The 21,681-nt window shown below is 39.9% G+C and overlaps 1 protein-coding gene across 1 annotated transcript in view; it reads left to right on the forward strand.

Annotated features, from left to right (window-relative positions):
• Positions 1 to 21,681, forward strand: part of tbc1d5 (TBC1 domain family, member 5) — a 377,143-nt gene that overhangs the window by 101,082 nt on the left and 254,380 nt on the right. The window lies entirely within an intron of this gene.

Genomic DNA, 21,681 nt, shown 5'->3' on the forward strand with positions numbered 1-21,681 from the left:
CAGGCAGAGTGCAAGGAGGGTGGTCCAGCAAACTGCTCTTTTGCCTTGTGGTCTATTGAGAGGGGGCAAAATACATTTTTCAATGGCTCAGGTTATGTACTCATTAAGGTGGGCTGCATCAAGGCAGGAGGAGAAAATGGTCAGAGATGGTAAGAGGGAGAAAATAAAATGAGAAGGGTAGTTTTGAGGGTTTTTAGGGTGGCAGATGACTTGAAGGGGAAGGAGAAACGAAGGTCCTCTGCAAGCAGGTTTTGGAGATGGTGAACTTAAGTGTTGGAAGCTAAAAGAGATATAGGGTTAGGGCAGCAGCAATTCTGAAGAACAAGACTGGGAGTGAGGCTGACTGACTCCAAAGACAAACTGGTAGAAATTTAGCCAATGAGGTTAATAACTGCAGTTTTAACACTGAGATGCTGGAGGAACTCAGCAGGCCAGGCAGCGTCCTTGGAGAAAAGCAGGCGGTCAACGTTTCCGGTCAGGACCCTTCTTCAGGACCTGAGTGCCCACGTCACCACTTTGTGCCCTGAGTCACCACCTGCCTCCCCCCTTTTGTCCACCTATCATTGCTCTGCTTTTCCCTCCTATATATTGGGCTTCCCCTTTTCCTATCTTCAGTCCTGAGGAAGGGTCCTGACCCGAAACATTGACAGCCTGCTTTTCTCCAAGGATGCTGCCTGGCCTACTGAGTTCCTCCAGCATCATAGTGTTTTTCATCTAGATTCCAGCATCTGCAATCCCTATTCCTCTAATTGCAGTTTTAAAGTTGTTTTCTGGCATTAAACTTGGAAGTAGCATTTTTTTTCCCCCTCAAAGGATTCTGAAGCTGTGGTCTCCAACTGAGTGCTGAAGAACAAAGATGGAAGTGAGCTAATAACTTGAGCAGAGCAATATTCTGAGTAGTGTTGGAAGTGAAGGGGATACAGGGGTCAGGGCGAACCATAAAAAAGGATGTTTGGTAAAGACTGAGTGTGTAGGAGTTTTTAACTAGGATCGCCTTACAGGAATATGGTTTATGAATAATCATGAATAATTTGTTGGACTCGGCAGGCCCAAAGACTGAAGGAAGGAAGGTCTTGATACCTTGAGGGAACAGAAAATGGTGGCAGTAGGACAGTGACAGTGGTAAAATGGCTTTAAGTGGGAGCAGACATTTTGAATGGTTAATCCACAAGAAAAACAAAAGGATGGGAAAAGCAGAATGAATGAGGTTAAGTGATTTGGAAGAAAGGCCAGTAGTAAAGGAAGGATTGCAGTAGAAGAGATCATGAAAAAGTAGTTGACAAGACAGTACTTAAGAAGGTTGACCTAATAGCAAAAATGGGAAATTGGCAAGATCAAATGGCATGTCTTGCATTTCTTAATTATTATTTTTTCTGCCAGATTCTGGGCTTGCCCTGCTCTGCACTAAGAGAAATGCTAGTTCACTTGGTTATCAAAGCTGATTGTCCACATCCTGTCCCTGTTCTATATTTGTTGACACCATTGCTCTGCTCACCCTCCCCTTGTTCATGAAAGAAAGACTAAATATATGTGTGCAGTAAGCAGTCAGAGAGATGAGTGGAATATTTGCCTATATTACAAATATGATGGGGTATAAAAGTAAAGAGCACTTGTTGCAACTATACAGAGCATTGCTATAATTACACCTGGAGCAGTGCATGCCTTGGAGACAATTCAGAGAAGGTTTGCCAAGTTGATACCTGGATGAAAGAGTTTTCTTATGAAGAAAAGTTGAGCAGATTGCATCCATACTCCTCGAAGTTGAGAAGAATGAAAATTGATATCACTCAAACATAAAATCTCGAGAGTGCTTGACAAGGTAGTTGCTGAGAGGATGTTTCCCCTCACTGGGGTATCAAGAAATAAGGAGCATAGTTCCAAAATAGAATCACCCACTTCAAATGGAGATGAGGGGGAAATTTCACTCTTGAGAATTCTGTGCATCAGAGGCTGAATTTTTGAATGGATTTAGGGCTGAGACAGATGGTACTTTTTTTCTATAGGGGGTGAAGGGTTATGCTGACCATGCAGGAAGATGGAGCTGAGATCAAGACACACTCTTACTGAAAGTCAGAGCCAGTTTGAGGGAACATACGGCCTCTTCCTACTCCTATTTAGAGTCATAGAGCGCTACAGCAGGAAATAAGTCCTTCAGCCCATCAAATCTCTGCTGACCCTCAATTACCCATTTGAACTAATCCACACATTCTCCCCACATTCTTATCAACTCCCCAGATTCTGCTGTTCACCTACGCACCAGTGACTAAAAGCTCAGGTCACCCTTGCAAACTGAACAAAGGCAACCATGAGATTCCAGTTGCCAGTCACTTGAATTCTCCATTCCACTATCACTCTGATTTCTTTGTATTTGGCCTCTTACCCAGTTCCAGAGAAGCCCAATGTAAACCTGAGACCAACATTTCATCTTAATTCTGGGAGTTGTTATAGCCCTTGGTTCAATAATTTCAGATGTTGACCTTCAGCTTAGAAACAGAGACAGCAGGTCTGAAGGCAGATGTGTTTGCCATCCTTATCTGATCTTAAAGCTGTGCATCGGTACTCCTGTAAGTTCTCAAAGCATTCCCATATTCTGAGCTGACACCATTTTGTCTTACAACCACCATTTTGTGTTGCACACTACTGCACATACTAAGGAGGAATCAGAAACAACTTTTGACTAATTTAACTCTTTCCTCACACCATCGTTTCCAGTTTATGTTTGAAATGACTAGTTCTAATGTAAGGACAGGGGATGCAGGAGGTGTTCGGGTGGTGACTGTGTGGAGAGATGCAGTGTTGGCTTTTAGGAATCTTTCATGGAGAAGGGTTGGCTACCTTGGGACATTTGTTTCTCTCACCTTAATGCTGTTGGCCTGTTGAATGTTTCTAGCACTTCAGTTAATATTTTGGACTTGGAATCTCTGCAGTGTTTTTTTGCTTTTTGATCCCTGGACAGTCCTAATGTAGCTCTGCTCTTTGCTGGGCTTTCTCAGCATTCTCCTTTATTTCAGATCTCCAGCAACTGCTTTGTTCTGCATCCCACAGTTCAAACTTTTTTTTATTGGTTCCCCTCATCAGTGTTTACACTTCTAGACAGGTTAGCTGCCATTATCAGGCCCTCACCACCCTTTCTCAGTTGACGCTAATCTGTCATCCATTTTCTCTTGGACTATACCAAATCACTGATATTCCATTTTCTCTAAGCCACACTCCTCTGCAACTTAAAACATGCCTGTTTTCTACAATTTTCCAGGTCAGAAATATTAATACATTCCCCCTCTCCCTTGCAAAGGTGGTGCCTGACTTGCTGAGTATTTCCAGCATAGTCTATTTTTGATGGATTGGAAGCATTTGCAACATTGCCCCATGTAATATAACTCATTATAACTGTTCTAAAGTATTATCACTGAACTTTTATGTTGCAAGTTAAGTGTTGTGTATCCATTAGGTCTTGCACAAGAAACTATGATTATTGGGAAATTACTCTTTAAAAACTATTTATTTTCAAAGAAAGGTACTCCTAACCAAAAGAAATGAGCTGCAGCTAGTACAATTGTTAACTTTTCTGTTTCTTCCTGTGTTCTGCCAACCTGAAATACTGCTTATTTCTTGCCAGTGTGTGCTTCCTGCACTTTTTATTTTATTTATTTTCAGGAATGTATTGTATTGGCTTTTAAAACCAAAATGTTCCAGAATAGTAGTATTTGAAAATGTTATAATTCTATTTCATTCACTCTCTTTAAGAGGTTCACGACCCAATAAGTTGTATGAATTTATGTCTTTATTCAAAAACAAAAACTTTTGTTACAATCCCAAGTAGTAATGTAATAATTTCAGCATAAAAATGATAAATGCCATAGATAGCTTTGCATGTGACAGATGTACAGTAGTTGGATTATCAAATCATTATAGCATGTTGATGCAATTACCTTGGCTGATTCAGGCACTTTCATAACCTTCAATAAAAATCTGAATATTTTGCTTGCATCAGGCATTCTTCAAAAAAATATTTTTATAGGTTTATCAAGTTAAAATATTGCTGTTAAAGGATGTGAATAAAATGCTGGTTTTCTTTGACATTTCATTATTAACAAGACTAGATGGTGGAATTCTGCTCAGTCCTATTATCTTTAGAAAGGCTTTGGCAATTGTAGCTTTTATTACTCATATTAAATTGTCATTGGAAAGGTGGTGGTGACCTCTATTATTATTAGAGGGTTCCAGGATTTTTTATCCAATGCGTGCTGAAGGAATGGTGTGCGACTTGAAAGGGAGCTGAATGAGGTGCCAAACAAGTGGTAGAATTTGTCTTGGATATTATAGAGCTTCTGAAGTGTAACTGGAACCCCACTTATCCAGACAAGTGGAAAGTATTCCTTCCCACTCTTGACTTCTATCTGATAAATTCTGGAAATGCTTTAGTGTGAGTCACCCATTATAGAATATCCAGACTCTGATCCGCTCTTGTATCTGGACCATTTGTATGGCAAGTTCAGTTAAGATTCTGATCAATTGTGACTCCCCCAGGGTATTTGTGGTAGGGAATTTGGTGATGATTACATCAATGAGCTCGAGAGAACACGTTAGGTTAAATATTATTGGAAAGTCATGTTGCCTGGCACCTAAATGGGGTAAATGTTACTAACCATTTTTCAGCCATGCTTGAATGATATCTAGGACTTGTTGCCTGCAGACATGGACATCTTCATTATCTGAGAGATAATAGATGGAACCAAGTACTGTGAATAACACATCATATTTCACTTTGGTAGTCTCCAACCTGATGGCCTCAACATCGATTTCTCTAACTTCTGGTAATCCCTCCCCTCTTCTCCCCTCACTTTTTTTTCTTTTTGTCTTCCCTCATTCTTGTGGGCCCCTTCTCCCTTCCCTTTCCCCGTCCCTCACTCTCATGACCTGCCGGTCTCTTCTCCACCTCCTTCCCTTTTTTCCATGGTCCACTGCTCTCTCCTACCGGATTTGTTCTTCAGCCCTTTGCTGCTTCTACCTATCACCTTTCAGCTTCTTACTTCTCTCCCCTCCCCCACCCCCACCACTACCCTCCTACCTTCCCCCTCTCAGCTGGACTCACCTATCACCTGCCTGCATGTACTCCTCCCCGACCTTCTTATTCTGGCTTCTTCCCTCTTCCAGTCCTGATGAAGGGTCTTGACCCGAAACTTCGACTGTTCATTTCCCTCCATGGATGCTGCCTGACCTGCTGAGTTCCTCCAGCATTTTGTGTGTGTTGCTCCAGATTGCAGCATCTGCAGAATATCTTGTGTCACTGAATGTATCACTTCTAACTTCATTGGTAAGAACAGTGGAAGATGGCTGGGTCTTGGCACTGCACTGTGACACTCCTGATTAATGTCCAACAACCACAGCCTTCTTTCTTTCCAGATGGTGGAAAACTTTCTCCTAGGTTGTGATTGACATCAATTTCACCAGAGTTGCTTGCTGGCACACAGAGTCAAATATTGCCTTGATTCTACTGTTATCCTGCCTCTGGAATTCAGCTCTTTTTGAGCATTTCTGGACAAGGACTATAATGAGGTCTGAAATCAAGTTATTTGGCTAAACCCAAACTCAGAACTGCTGAACAAATTATTAGTAAGTTGTACTAGTGAGAACTTCAACACTTTCCATTAATTAACTGATTGAATCAGATAGATTGATGGGTGGTAATTGGTCAGATTGAATTTTCCTGCTTTTGTTTCTAAACAGTTGGTTGGATACCAGTATTATAGATGAAGTAGCATAATCATAGAGCTAGTTGTGGAGTACAGGTTGTTAGCATTGGGGCCAGGATGTTGACAGGGTCCATGGAGCCAGAGTTCTACAGCATAGAAACAGGTCATTTGGCCCACTGCGTCTATGCTGACCATCATGCCTATCCATTCCCATTCCCACTTGCCTGCATTAATTCCATATCCCTCTAGTTCATTCAAGTGCCTGGTAAACATACCTCTTAAATGTTGCTACTGTTCTTGCCTTCAATACTTCCTCTGGCAGTTTATTCCAGATGCCAGTTTTTCTGTGAAAATTGTATCTCTTCGATCCCCTTCAAACTCATCCCTTTCACCTTAAACCTATGCCCTCCAGTCTTAGACACTCCTACCACAGGACTCAGAATCTGGCTTTCCATCCGAACTATGTCTCTTGTAATTTTGTATACTTCTATTATCACAAGATCACAAGATAAGGGAGCAGAAGCAGGCCATTCGGCCCATCGAGTCTGCTCCAAGGAAAAGGGAAAAAGAAATGGGGTGGGAAAAAAGAGAGAGAAAAAAAAAACTATTCTAATCCCATTTGCCAGCCTTATCCCCATATCCCTTGATACCCTGACTATTTAGATATCTGTCTATCTCCTCCTTGAATACCCCCACTGATCTGGCCTCCACTGCTGTGCGTGGCAAGGAGTTCCACAATTTCACCACCCTCTGGGTAAAGAAACTTCTCCTCATCTCTGTCTTGAAACTGTACCCTCTAATTCTAAGATTGTGCCCTCTGGTCCTGGACACGCCCACCAAGGGAAACAGCCTAGCCACATCTACTCTATCCTTACCTGTCAACATTTTAAATGTCGCTACGAGGTCCCCTCTCATCCTTCTGTACTCCAGCGAGTACAGTCCAAGAGCCGACAAACGCTCATCATACTTAAGCCCTTTCATTCCTGGAATCATTCTCGTAAATCTCCTCTGAACCCTCTCCAACGTCAGCACATCCTTCCTAAGATGCGGGGCCCAAAACTGCGCACAGTATTCCAAATGAGGCCTCACTAGCGCCCCGTAGAGCCTCATCAACACTTCCTTACTTTTATACACTATACCTCTCGAGATGAATGCCAACATAGCATTCGCTTTCTTAACCACCGATCCAACCTGGTGGTTAACTTTTAAGGTATCTTGTATGAGTACCCCCAAGTCTCTTTGTACTACCGCACTATCAATCTTCTCTCCTTCTAGATAATAATCTACCCGCTTATTTCTACTTCCAAAGTGTACAACTGCACATTTCTCAACATTGAATCTCATCTGCCATTTCCTTGCCCATTCTCCTAAACTGTCTAGGTCCCTCTGCATTCTTTCTATTTCCTCTATGCTCCCTACTCCTCCACTTATCTTGGTGTCATCCGCAAACTTAGCCACACAACCATTTATTCCATCATCCAAATCATTGATGTACAAGGTAAAAAGGAGAGGCCCCAACACCGACCCTTGCGGCACACCACTAGTAACCGGTAACCAACCAGAACGAGATCCTTTTATTTCCACCCTTTGCTTCCTGCCAACCAGCCAATTCTCCACCCATTTTGCTACCCTGCCCATAATTCCATGACCTCTCATCTTATTAATCAGTCTCTTGTGAGGCACCTTATCGAAGGCCTTTTGAAAGTCTAAATACACAACATCTACCGCCTCTCCCTTATCCACCCTACCTGTGATTTCTTCAAAAAACTCCAATAGGTTGGTCAGACAGGACCTCCCCTTCACAAAACCATGTTGACTAGGTCCTATCTTGCCTTGCGCCTCTAGGTATTCGGTAACTTCCTCCTTGAGGATAGACTCCAATAATTTTCCCACCACTGACGTCAGACTAATAGGTCTGTAATTGCCTTTGTGCTGCCTCCCACCTTTCTTATACAACGGAACTACATTCGCTACCCTCCAGTCCTCCGGAACCATGCCAGAATCTATCGATTCCTGAAAAATAATCGCCAACGCCTCGTTATCTCATTATCTCATCTGCTCCAGGGAAAACAGTCCCAGCCTATCTAATCTCTCCTTATAACTAAAGTCCTAGAATCCAAGCAACATCCTTGTGTATCTTTTCTACATCCTTTAGCTTAATCACATCTTTCTCACAGTGTGGCGACCAGAATTGCGCACAATAATCTAAGTATGGTCTAACCAGTGTTTTATGTAACTAACATAACGTCCCAACTCTTGTACGCAGTACCTCGGCTGATGAAGGCAAGCACGCCATGTGCCTTCTCCACCACCCTGTCTACCTGAATTGTCACTTCCAGGGAACTATGTACATGTACCCCAAAGTCTCTCTGTTCAACAACTCTCCCCAGGGCCCTGCCATTCACTGTGCATGCCATTGCCTGGCTTAACTTTCCAAAATGCATTATTTCACACTTGTCTGAGTTAAATTCCATCTGCCATTCTTTTGTCCACTTTCCCAGTTGATCTGAATCCTGTTGTAACCTTAGACAACCTTCTTCACTGTCCACTATGCCACCAATTTTGATGTCATCTGCATATTTAATTACCATGCCACCTACATTCTCATTAAATTCATTTATATATGAGAAACAACAGAGGACCCTGTGCCAATTCTTGCAGTGCACCAGTGGTCACAGGCCTCCAATCTGGGGGGAAAAAAAAACAAACCTTCACTACCACTCTCTGCATCCTTATCACCAAGCTAATTTTGTATCCAATTTGCTAGCTCACCCTGGTTCTTATGTATTCTAACCTTCCGGACCAGTCTACTATGTGGGACCTTGTCAAAGGTCTTGCTAAAGTCCATGTACAAAATATCTACCACCCTGCCCTTGTCAATCCTCTTAGTAACCTCTTTAAAATAAAACTCAATTAAATTCATGAGACATGATTTCCCATGCACAAAGCCATGCTGACTATCCCTAACCAGTCCTTGCCTATTCAACTGCAAGTAAATCCCATCTCTCAGAATCCCTTCCAATAACTTTCCCAGCACTGATGTATGGTTCACCAGCCTATGGTTCCCTGGCTTAGCCCTGCTGCCATTCTTAGCTAACGGTACAGCATTAGCTATCCTCCAGTGTTCCAGTACCTCACCTATGGCTAACAAAATTACAGAAATCTCTGCCAGGGCCCCAGCAATCTCCTCTCTTGCTTTCAATAACATCCTGATCAGGCCCTGGGGAATTATCCACCTTTGTGTTTCAAAACTTCCAACATCTCCTCCCTTGTAATGTTGATGTGTTCTTGGATATCATTGTTCCCTCCCTTGAACTCGCCAGCTTCCATGTCCTTCTCCATGGTAAATACATATGAGAAGTATTCATTCAAGACCTTGCCCGTTTCCCGTGACTCCACATGCAGATTATCACATTGATCCTTCAGGGAGCCTACTCCTCCTCTAGCTTCCCTTTTACTCTTAATATACTAATAGAATCTTTTAAGATTCTCCTTTATATTTTCTGCTAAAGATATCTTGTAGCCTTTTTGCCCTTTTAATTTTCTTCTTAAGTATACTGTTAATAACTTTGTACTCTTCAAGACCCTCACTTGATCCCAGCTGCATGTACCTAACATGTGCTTCCTTTTTCCTGACTAGACCCTCTATATCCATTGTCAATCAAGGTTCCCTAATCTTGCCAGTCTCGCCCTTCACTCTATCAGGAGCATGCTGGCCCTGAACTCTACATATCTCACTTCTAAAAGCCTCCAACTTGCCAAACTGTGCTTTACTTGCAAACAGCCTTGCCCAATCAACTTTTGAGAGTGCCTGTCTGATCCTATCGAAATTCACCTTCCCCCAATTTTCCACTTTAACTCTTGTGGACCAGTCCTATCTTTTTCCATGGCTATCTTGAAAATAATAGAATTTTGGTCACTGGTCTCAAAGTACTCCCTGACTGACGCATCAATGTCCCAGCCTCATTTCCTGAGAGGAGGTCAAGTGTTGCCCCTTCTCCAATAGGGCCATCTACATATTGCTTCAGAAAACTTTCCTAGACACACTTCACAGGTTCTGCCCCATCTAACCCCTAACCACTAAGGCAATTTCAGTCAACGTTAGGGAAATTAAAATCACTGACTATTACAACCCTGTTATTCCTTGCCTTTTATTATTCCAGTGGCCTTAACCGTCATATGGAGTAAATAAAATTGGCTAAAGTCTGGCTTCTGTGCTGGTGGGGATGTAAGGACAATGTGAAATACCATTCACTTAGCATTCCTAGTCAATGATGGTGAAAGCGCTTTAGTCTTGTCTTCTTGCCGACATGCTAGACATGGCCAGCACCAAGGATGGGGATGTTCATAGAGCCTCCTCCTTCTATTTGCTGTTTAATTGGCTATTTTTATTAATGGTTAGATGCAGCAGAACTGAGGACTCAATCCAATTGATGTCAGATCACTTTGCTGTGACTGTAGAATGCTAATTTGGTGGTTCAGCATATAGGTAGTCCTGTGTCATTGTCATTACATAAGATGGTGGAGTGGCGGACCAGGTGACATTGCCATAGGATACAATCCTGGTAGTTGTTAATGGTCCATAATGTTTCAGTGACCATGTATGAACTGCCAGATCTGTTCTTAATTTATCCCACTGGGCATGATGGTAATGCCACAGTGTACAAAGGAGGTACTATCAATGTTAAACTGAGACTTTATCACACAAGGTTGTGTGGTAGCCTCACTTACCGGACTGTCATTTGAGACAGATCATGTGGTGATGATGTCAAGTAGGTTTTCTCTTATTTTGTTTATTTTATCAGGCAGGAGATGGGCATTTTTGACCTGATGCCATGAGTTTTCATGGGGTCATGATTCAATATTTATGACTCTCAGGATCATTGACTTCAGGAAGTGGAACAGAGTACACACTGTCAGTATCAGTGGTGCTGAGGTGGAGATGGTTAAGAGCTTCAAGTTTCTAGGTGTATATATCACCACCTACTTATCCTGGCCCAACCACGTTGACACTATGGCCAAGCAAGCACACCAGCGCCTCTACATCCTCAGAAGGCTAAGGAAATTCGGCATGTTCCTAATGACCATCACTAATTTATATAGATGCACCATAGAAAGCCTCCTATCCAGATGCATCACAGCTTGATAGGACAGCTGCTTTTCCCAAGACCATGAGAAATTGCGGAGTTGTGAACACAGCCCTGTCTATCACAAGAACCAGCTTCCTCTCCATGGACTCTGTCCATACTTCCCACTGCCTTGGGAAAGCAGCCAACATAATCAAAGACCCCACCCAACCAGGACATTTACTCTTCTTCCCCCCCCTCCCCCCCCACCCCCAATCAGGCAGAAAATATAAAAGCTTGAAAATGCATACCACCAGGCTCAAGAACAGCTTCTATCCTGCTGTTATGGGATTCTTGAACGGACTGCTTTTCGATAAACGTGAACTCTTGATTTCTCAGTCTACCTCGTCATGGCTCTTGCACCTTATTTGCCTACCTGTACTACACCTTCTCTGCAACTGTAGCACTATATTCTGCATTCTGTTATTGATTTTCCTTTTGTACTACTTCAGTGTACTTGTGTTTGGAATGATCTGTCAGGATGGCATGCAAAACAAAGTTTTCAATGTATCTTGGTACATGTGAGAATAATTGACCAATTACCAATTCCTTTCCAACATTGATAACTCTGCCCATTGGTTAGACTGAACAATTCACAGAATAGTGAGGGAGATGTCTGGATTTTGATTGAAAGACTAGTGTGAGTGTGACTAGCTGCTTGACTTTTCTTTGGGACAGGGGTCCTAATTTTGGCATAGTCATAAGATATTTGTGAGGAGAATATTTTGGGAGTTTCTGTTTCCTATTTAACACCTTTCTTAATGTATGCAGTACTTGCATTCTTGTGTAAACAAATGGTGTGACAATTCAGAGTAATGTAGAGCTTATTGGACTAGCTGACTTGAGCAATTTTGAGAGAGATACTCTGATAAATTGATTTGAATCACTTAATCATAAATTGTTTTCTCAAAATAAGGAAAATGGGTAAAAGTCCAGATTTTTGCACACATTGCAATACAATGGCATCAAAGCAGATAATTGTGCCATGTTTAGAACTGTATTCTTTGTAAGGATATTATCACTTCAGATCAAGTTATGAAGCCGTACTTAATATAATTTTGATAACTTAAGATTGAAAACGTTTGAGGTTTTCTATTTAAACAAAAATGCTCTTTCTATGAACAAGAAAATCTCTGAGCCATGTATTTGTATAGCATGGCAATGTTTTATGCATTAATGAACTGAAAATGCTTTATATGATGTAAAAAAAATTATATTCTATGTCAATAAAATTGCACATGATTTTCATTATTTGTATTTCCCAGAATTTGTTGGAAAGATGCTGGTGAGTTCAGTTGCATGTGGTAATTATTGCGCAAACAACCCAGCAATTTTTGAATGAATGGATTTCCTTTGAATTGAAAAGCACCACAAACTACTGGATTAGTGTTGCTTTGCTATGAGCTTGTCAAAGTTTCACGACATTGCTTCTTTAAACTGCTAAAACTAATTAAGTTCTCTGCAGAAATTTAAACCTGATATTTAGCAATGCAGGATCCCTTAAAGAATAAAGTTCCTGCAATGTCACTTAACCCTTTCAGCTCAGAGGGGACAATTGGAATTGATTCCTATGTTCTTGACAGTTTTAAAAATGTTATCCTTTATTGATTCTACCTTTTGACTCTTTTCCCTTTGTTAACTAATTTTAGATTTTAATTCTTTGGAGCAGAAATTCATCTCTGATCAGTGGCAATAGATGTGAAACATACACTCTGCTTCTGAACATTAGTTCTGTCGAGTTCAATGAAAACTGAATTATGGAAGTGGAGTACAATATTGTCCAATGTTACCCTAATGCACTCTATTTTTTTCCCTGCTATATTACTGTAACTTTTCATTAAATCTCTCAAGTAACACAAATAGGCTCTTAGTCCTGTGTCATTCTTCACGTGTACCGTCTCCAGGTGCCTCACTGACCTCGCCACACTGATATCCACTCACGTTTTCAGCAAATTCCTGGCTGACTAAACAAGGATTAAACAGAAAAATAACATCTGAAACTATAATCGATTGGCAGCAATAAAATCCTGACATTATATATTGAAAAGACTTCATTTTCTGATTCAGCTATGTAACACTGAATTGGTCCTTTTATGCTGGACTGATTCAGTGTGACATAGCTGTATTGTTTCTTAAAGGTTTTGTTTAGCATTTAGTACAAATTTTTTTAGAAGCAAAGAAAATTTGGGTATGCAATATTTTATTATCTGATTTTAATCTTTGCCCTCTGTGTTTGTTCAATAGCTGTATCAACTGCTGATTTTCAGAAAAAAATATTGGATTAATATTTGTGAATGCTCGATGATAACCACTGCTGGGTAAGGGAAACATGGTTCATATTTGTCAGAAACGGCAAAATTGCTTACTAAAGTGAATTGCAGGGGTGCTGTTGTAATTGAAAGCTCATTTACTAACAGCAGTATACAGAAGTTCAGAGTGTAGAAAGGCTTGTAAAGGTACCAAACAAATTTATAACAGCAGAAAGTTCACTGAAGGGTTTGCATTTCTCATTATAGAGGTACTTCTGCTGCTGCGATTATACTAAGAGCATCTTTAATTGCTTAAAAATCTGAATGCATGATAAGAATGGATTAATTTGATTTTTCTGTTACTACAAGTGGCAGATGGTTTATGTCTCTGGAATGCTCATGTTGTTAAAAGAGATCCCTGACTTGTTTGTGATTGGTTGTTGTTAATGAAGCATGCTGTGCTGATTATTGATTTAGAAAATGAGTATGACATGAGTATTGTGTGTGTTGCTGTAATAAATTAAAGAGGAGTTTTCTAATAGCCAACAGACATACACCTTAAATAACATGAAATGTTTGATTTCTATTTGGGTGGTCTCTGCACCATCTAACTGGTTTTATTGCATCATGAAAAGGTGCACTTTACTGGTTTAGAATATCAGACAGATGGTCGTATTTTGACTTGTTTCTCTAAATTTTTGTTTGACAGATAAGAATCATGATAGGAACAGCAATTAGTCTGTAGCTTAGAAAATAAAATTCCAGAGTCAAACTATTTTTGTTTTTTTGACATGAGCAGCTTTCTTGTACACTTGATTGTTGTACGTGAGTTTGCTTTAAGATCCTTTTGCATATCATCATATTTCTGTAATCTCCAGTCCTATTATCTTCCTAAGGTAACTGCACTTCTCAAATTTCTCCCTCTTGATCATTCCCAAATTGAATCACTGTACCATTTGTGACCCTGCCTTTGGCTTCCTCGGCCCTAAGCTCTGTAATTCCCTCCCTACACCAATCTACTTCTCTTACCTCATGGATTCTTCTTAAAAGCTACCCCTTTGACAAAGCTTATGATCATATGTTCCAATGTGTGCTCATCATCAGATTTTTTTTTTGTTTGATAATGATCGTCTTTATGGTGACATGATAGTGCCCAGTTGCTATTGCTTTCTGGAGATGAGACTGCAGATGTTGGAATCTGTAGCAATAAACAAGATGCAAAAGTCGATGTTTCGGGTCAAGACCCTTCATCTGGACTGATGAAGAATCCAGATGAAGGTTCTTGACCTGAAACGACAACTGTCCATTTCCCTCCACAGATGGTGCCTGACCCGCTGAGTTCGTCCAGCATCTTGCTGGTATTGCTATCTCACAGCTCCAAGGATCCAGATTCGATCCTGACCTTGGGTGCTGTCTGTGCACATTCTCTCTATGACCATATTGGTTGCTTTCAGGTGTTCTGGATTCCTCCCGCATTCCAAAGATGTGCTGCTAGGTCAATTGGCTGCTATAAATTACCTCTTAATGTAGGTTAATGTCAAAAGAGGAATCAAAGGGGAGTTGATGGGCATGTGTGAGAGAGAATAAGTTGTAGGCTTATAGGGAAATAATGAGCAAGGGGATGGGAGTAATGTGAGACAGCATGGGCCCAATGGGATAAATATTCACTTACTGTGTCATTAAGAATATGCTTTGAAATGTTCCTGCAATAGAATGGAGCTATATAACTGGAACTGTTTTGTAGTTTAACAATGATTCAGTACAAGTTTGGATGGTAGGAAAGCTAGGGAAGGGAGGTAAAGAGTATTTTCTTTCTTCCTACACTTCATTCCTGAAACTTCAATGTTATCATGAGGCAGTTGTTGGGGAAAGATCTTCATACTGAGTCAGACATTATTCCAAACAAGATATTATTTAACCTCATTTATTTGGGCAGTGAATTTGTTGGTGTCCTCACTTTCTGAATATTTTGAAATGTGCTGTGAAAACATGAATATTTAAACATCCAGGGAGTAGAAGGGCACTATCCTCCAATTATCCTATTATGTTTCATCAGTAAATGATTATGTTAAAAAGCCAATAGGCAGTAGATATCTTTCTCAGCTTTAGCAGATGAAAATGCACAAATAGGAAGGAAGTTCAGACACAAGAGACTGCAGTTACTGAAACTTGGAGCAACAAACAATCTGCTGAAGGAACTCAGCAGGTCGTGCAGCATCTTTAAAGGTAAAAGGAATTGCCAACGTTTCAGATTGAAACCGTGCATCAGGACCAATGCTCCAGGTGCTGCTCAACCCACTGAGATCCTTCAACAGATTTGTTTGTTCTCTAGGAAGGAAGTTTTTAGAAAATTAAAGTGACACAACATATGGACAGAGATTATGATGCCAGATGTGGGCAGTTGTGTAAATAATCAGTTTTATTAATGGATAGGATCGAATATTTGAAGCTGAGTGATGGGTTGAATGGAGTGCAGTGCTCTATTAGTTAATCTAAGATAATCATTTCATCCCTGGTACACTGCTAGCTTTGAAGCAGAGGGAAGAGAACTTTGTGGTTTTAAAATGTAGTTCAATCACAATAATGTGACTTGCAGTGCATGAAGAGGTTGCCATTATACACAGTGTAGCTAAACCTGTGTCCAACTGCAATTCAATAGAAAGATAATGCTGACTGGGTAAGAGAGGTAGTTGAAAGATAGATTATTTGGAAACTTCTGTTTGACCTACGTATATTTGAAGGAAAATTCTAAATCGTGTTACGTGCTCTAAGACTTGGAAAGGTTCCACTAAAGTCTTCTCTGAGCTCGTAGAGACTCCCAGGTGAAGTTATTTGCTCTCTCTCTCATCCTGCTGAGGGGTTGTCTGATTTTTATGAATTTTTCCTTATCAAAATGGAGCATAAATTTTAGCCCTCTGTGCTTTGCATTTAGCTAACCTACTTGCAAACTAAATCTGCTACGTTGTCCTCCTTTTGAGTAGGCAGCCAAATCCAGTTGAGTTCACAGGAGTCTGGGCAACAGAGCATCTGGAACCTTGGTAGATAAAAAGAAAAAGGAATAGTAATTCCTTTTTGGTCAGTTTGCTAAATGGATCCTACTTCCAAAATTCTGTTTCATTAAAGCAATCAAATCTGAAGGAATGAATCTCTAAACTTTCAATTGTTAACATTCTGGGCCAGTGAGATTAGCTGGCAGACACTAGTAGTCATAGTATTAAAATCATTTTTAAGCTATTGATTACAAGTGAAATTTCTATGACAAGTTTTGTGGGAAACTGATCTATAAATACAAAGACTTCATGAAAATCTGGAGACCAAGTGTGAAATAAAATTTTCACAGAACCCACAGCAGAATAGAGAAAATCATCCAGCAACGTTGGATGATTTGCAGTTCATGATGCAAGTTGCTGTTGAATTTTCATATAAATAATGGCAAGCATCCTTCGCTCATCTGATGAGTAAATTTGATGAACCTGTTAATATGATATCTAGTTTACTGCTTTGTTGGGATGATTGAGCAACTTTGAAAAGCTAGGCTTTAAAAAGTACATAGCTTCTAAGATGTTGGTTGTCAATCGTAAATAGGGTGGTTATGCTGTTATCATAACATTAGCAAATTAATAGAAGTTGATGGATCTCCGATTTAAATAAACAATGTTTAAAACTGATTCAGAAGTGCAACCCCAACAATATGAAGTTACAGACTGTCTCTAGGTAACAAATGGGTTCTATTTTTACAGATGTCCATAAGTCAAGTCCCACTTACCTGCACCCAGTCCATAACCCTCCAGACCTCTCCCGTCCATGTATCTATCCAATTTGTTCTTAAAACTTAAGAGTGAGCCCGCATTTACTACATCAGATGGCAGCCCATTCCACACCCCCCACCACTCTCTGAGTGAAGAAGTTCCCCCTAAACCTTTCCCCTTTCACCCTAAAGCCATGTCCTCTCATACTTATCTCTCCTAATCTAGGTGGAAAGAGCCTACTCGCGTTAACTCTGTCTCTGCCCCTCATAATTTTGTAAGCCTCTATCAAATCTCCCCTCATTCTTCTGCGCTCCAAGGAATAAAGTCCTGACCTGTTCAATCTTTCCCTGTAACTCAATTCCTGAAGACCCGGCAACATTCTAGTAAATCTCCTCTGCACTCTTTCAATCTTACAAATATCCTTCTTATAGTTAGGTGACCAGAACTGCACACAATACTCCAAATTTGGCCTCACCAATGACTTAAACAACCTCACCATAACATCCCAACTCAATACTTTGATTTATGAATGCTAGGATGCCAAAAGCCTTCTTTACAACCCTGTCTACCTGTGATGCCACTTTCAGGGAATTATGTACCTGAACTCCCAGATCCCTTTGTTCCTCCGCACTCCTCAGTGCTCTACCATTTACTGTGTATGTCCTACCTTGATTTGTCCTTCCAAAATGCAACACTTCACACTTGTCTGCATTAATACACAAAAGTGACTTGATATGGTAACCATACCTCCACAGTATTGTAATGAATGGCATCAAAAGCACTTTAGACTGAAAAGAAAGAATAATTACTAATAGTAGAGAGAGAGGAAACTAGTTCTGCCCCATCCATAGGAACGAACATATGTATTAATAGTATTATGGGAGCTCATTCATATGTAGGGCTGTCCACGAGTTAGGCATTCATAACCTGGGGACAGTCTGTACTATTAATCTAAACAATTGTTTGAAGCTGGAAAAGTGAAATTTAAATTAAGCAACCTATGCTTCCCTACTTATGTCATTTAATATGCAATTTTATTATCTAGCTCTTTTTAACCAACAGAGAGGTAATGCATTCAGAATTACACACATCACCTTTTTTTGCATCTCTCAAGGTTCACAGAACAATGTCTCCATTTTTGAAAAACAATTAACTTCAAAGTGCGTAATGTAATTATAGAAGTATTGGCTGGATTGTACTGATAGCTAGCTGGAGGTTCCATAGAGAAACAGCAGATAGCTGCAGCGTATGTTTCAGCATGTTCCTAACTTCAGTGCAGAAGTAGGTAAAGTGCTATAGTGCATTTAATCTTCTGCTCCTTCCCTGGACTTGGAATATAATGGTAGTTCCTGATCTTATTCAACTGCAGGGTCAGATCTGTTCCCAGCTTTACGCCAGCTTACCAAGCCTGTTTCACCAGTTTTATCAACCTAAAATCTAAAAATAAAAATTGTCTTGGTATCACAGGCTGTTCATGGAAGAAAGAGTTCCAAACCTCTATCGTCCTTTGCATGTAGGTGTTTCATTCCTGAAATACATTTTTAAACTTGTCAATTACTTGTCAATAAGCCCCCATTACTTAATTCCCAAACTATCAGATCATCCTTTAACCTGTTGAATGTATATTTAATCTGACCTGATGATTTAACCCTTGGTAAATTTGCACTGTATTCTCTCCAATTCCAATAAGCGAGGCAGAAGTTAGCAGTTCTGATGTTCAGCGTGATTGTGGCGTATCCTCTGCTTCACGTTCATTTTCCCTCTCATTTCCTATTTCTTTTAACGCACACACATCTATCAAACTCAGCAATGACTATATCAGCAAATGTGCATCTGTAGATATGTGGAGTAGAAAATTCCAAAGACTCGCACCCTCAAAGAAAGTTCTTTTTATCTCAATCCTGCATGGCCAAAGTCTCCACAGCTAGATGAAATAGCTTTTCAGCATCTACCCTTTCAATCCCCGTCAGAATATAATATGTGAAATTATCTTTCCTTAAACTCCTGCAAATCTATCCTCGTATGATCACCCGCTCCCAGGAGTCAATCCATACTGCTTTGCCTCCTGGCAAGAAAGTATATCTTTTTTTTTACAGAAATACACCAAGCCTCCTGACATGTACTTGTGAAAATCTTGTCTAGTTGTGGCAAGTCCCTTTTTTTGCACTCCTTGCAATAAAGCCCAACCTACAATTTGTATTCCTAATTCCTTGCTGTGCTTGCATGTTAACTTTGTAAATTTCACATGCCAGCACTTTCAGATTCCTACATACAGGAGCTCTTACAGACTTCTTGCCATTTAAACGTATTCTATTTTGCCATTCTTTCAAACAAAATACATTTTTCCATAATAGTTTATTGCCTACTAAGTTAATCTGTCAGTGTACCTTCTTGCAGGCACAGGAGATGTCTGTACATGAAACTCTGTCCTTCTACATAAGTCATGAATACACTTTCCAATTTTCCCTTTCCAAATCCTGATGATAACCCAGGTGTGCTATTACCAGATGTTTGTAGAGTTGAAACAATAATTCTACTTTTTGTATTTTAGACCTTGAGATTTGAAGTCAACATCCCGCCAGGCATTTTGATGATTGTTTTTTGACAACTCTTGACATTTTAAGAATCTCTGTACGTGGAACCCCAGGGCTCTTAATCACAACAGGTCCTAGCTTTTTAACATTTGGAAAAGAATCATTCCATCCTTTTTGAGTCCAAAATCCTCATAATCTATTAGCAATCATAAAAGCAAATCAAAAACTGCAGAAGCTGTAAACCTGAAAGAAAAACTGAAAATGCTGGAGGTACTCAGCTGGTCAGGCAGCATCTGTGGAGAGAAACAGCATTAGTGCTTCCAGTAGGAGACCATTCATGAGAACCTTCATGGAAGGTCACTGAGCTAAAATGCATCTCCACAGATGCTAGCTGATACATTGGGTATCTCCAGCATTTCTGTTCTTAATCAAGTAATATCTCTTTATAATTTAATACTTTTATTTACATTGCTCACTATTCTGAATGTCCATAAGGAAAATGCTCTTTAAAGCATATGAATAAAAATAAAACTGACACTTTAAAGCCTGTATGAAGTAAAGGTTGCTGTGTGTTTCTGCTCCCCTGAGGGGTCAATATATTAAGTACCACGAAAAGGGTAATTAACAAGATACACACTTTAAAAATTTGAGAAATCACAAGCTATTCTGCTGTTATGTACACGTGATGTTATCTGTGTTACTGATGATAATGAGTTTTTAAACTTGAAATACAACCCCAACTGTTGTTCCTGTTTCAGGTGAAATGACTGCCAGTTACCAAGGGAATTATTTTATTTGTTACACCATATGTTTTTAAGGGCTTGGTCTATAGAAGACTAATAAAGCTTTTCTTCCTGTTCTTTTAAAGCTAGTGTAAGATCCAGTACAATTTCAAATATTCAATGCAATAATATACAATAAGAGTGATGTATAATAGCACATATAAAAATCTTCTATTCTACCTGCAGTCTTCACTGCTAAGTATACCAGTGCTATAACTTGACTAGATAGCTATCTCAAAGTCATTTAGGGCATACGTACGTTATTTTGCTGCTGTGCCGAAGATGATGTGATTCACACACTACAGAATACTGCTCCCATGTCTGGTTGGTTGGGGATAGTGTTATAGAATGTCACAAAGCATAGATGGAGGGATGATATTTAGTATGTCTAAAACTAAGGAGATCAAGGATAACAGTACATGCCCATACCTTTTAGAAAGTTAAAAGAAGGGCCATAAGAACTGCGGACGTGACACTAATGATACCACGGTTGCTCTGGATAATTTCCTGCTATATGACTGCTACCAATAAAATATTTGGTTTTAAACAACATAGCACTATTTGAAATGTATGCAGATACATTGGCAATGGCGTTGTATAAATGTTGGCATGCTGTAATATTGAATAACAAAATCAACTTAAACTGGTGTAAATTTCTGAAAAGCTAATAATTACCACTGAACTTTGGGAGTTTAGTTAACTTGGGGAAATAAAAAGCATTGCTATAATCCTGCTTTAGTTGTCCACTTTGTTCTTCCTGCTCAGACATGATATTTTGTTCCAGCTGAGAAAAAGTGAAAATAACTTGTAATGTTTCATTTAGGATCTCAAGAGGATTTCGGTAAAATCCTGCTGAATAAGTTTTCTTTGAGATTGAACAGCTGAATTTTACTTAAACGTGGTCTCCCATGTTAAATGAGGCAAATTGGTACACCTCAAATCCTGTGACAACTAATTTGCTTGTGACAATTAAATAAAAGAGAGTGGCTATTAGATGTATAGTAAAGTTATGCAGTTCTGTGAGACAAACTTGTTTGATTTATGTTCTTTACTCTAAAACAAAATACTGTGGATGCAATAAATCAGAAATAAAATACTGCTCAAAATACTCACCAAATTGGGTAGCATCTGGAGAGAGGTAAACAAGGTTATTTCACACTGATACTTTTCACTAGTTCTGACGCTAAAATATTTCCTTCTCTTTTTGAGGGAAGAAAAGCCTATGTAGACTGTCCTTCCGAGCATTCTTCCTGTTGGTCTCTGACAGCAGAATTGATGAAAAATTCAAGGCATAGAAGGCTGGTCAGTGGTATTTGTATAGATGGGTATGATGGTTTGCTTGGATGTGGCGGGGTGAAAGCCCTGCCTCTGGGCTCAATGGCTCCATGAGTCTACCTGCTAATTGTGCAAACAAGCAAACATTGACCAGTGATTTTGTTTTTCTTAAACAGCTGATCACTCAGGAACAGGTTTGCTGATAAGAGCATGACATTTGGAAACGTATGATTAACATTGTATAGTGGAATAATGGTTTCTCAAAACATGACC

The sequence above is a fragment of the Pristis pectinata genome, chromosome 5 (genome assembly GCF_009764475.1).
Source record: "Pristis pectinata isolate sPriPec2 chromosome 5, sPriPec2.1.pri, whole genome shotgun sequence".
Lineage (NCBI taxonomy): Eukaryota > Metazoa > Chordata > Chondrichthyes > Rhinopristiformes > Pristidae > Pristis > Pristis pectinata.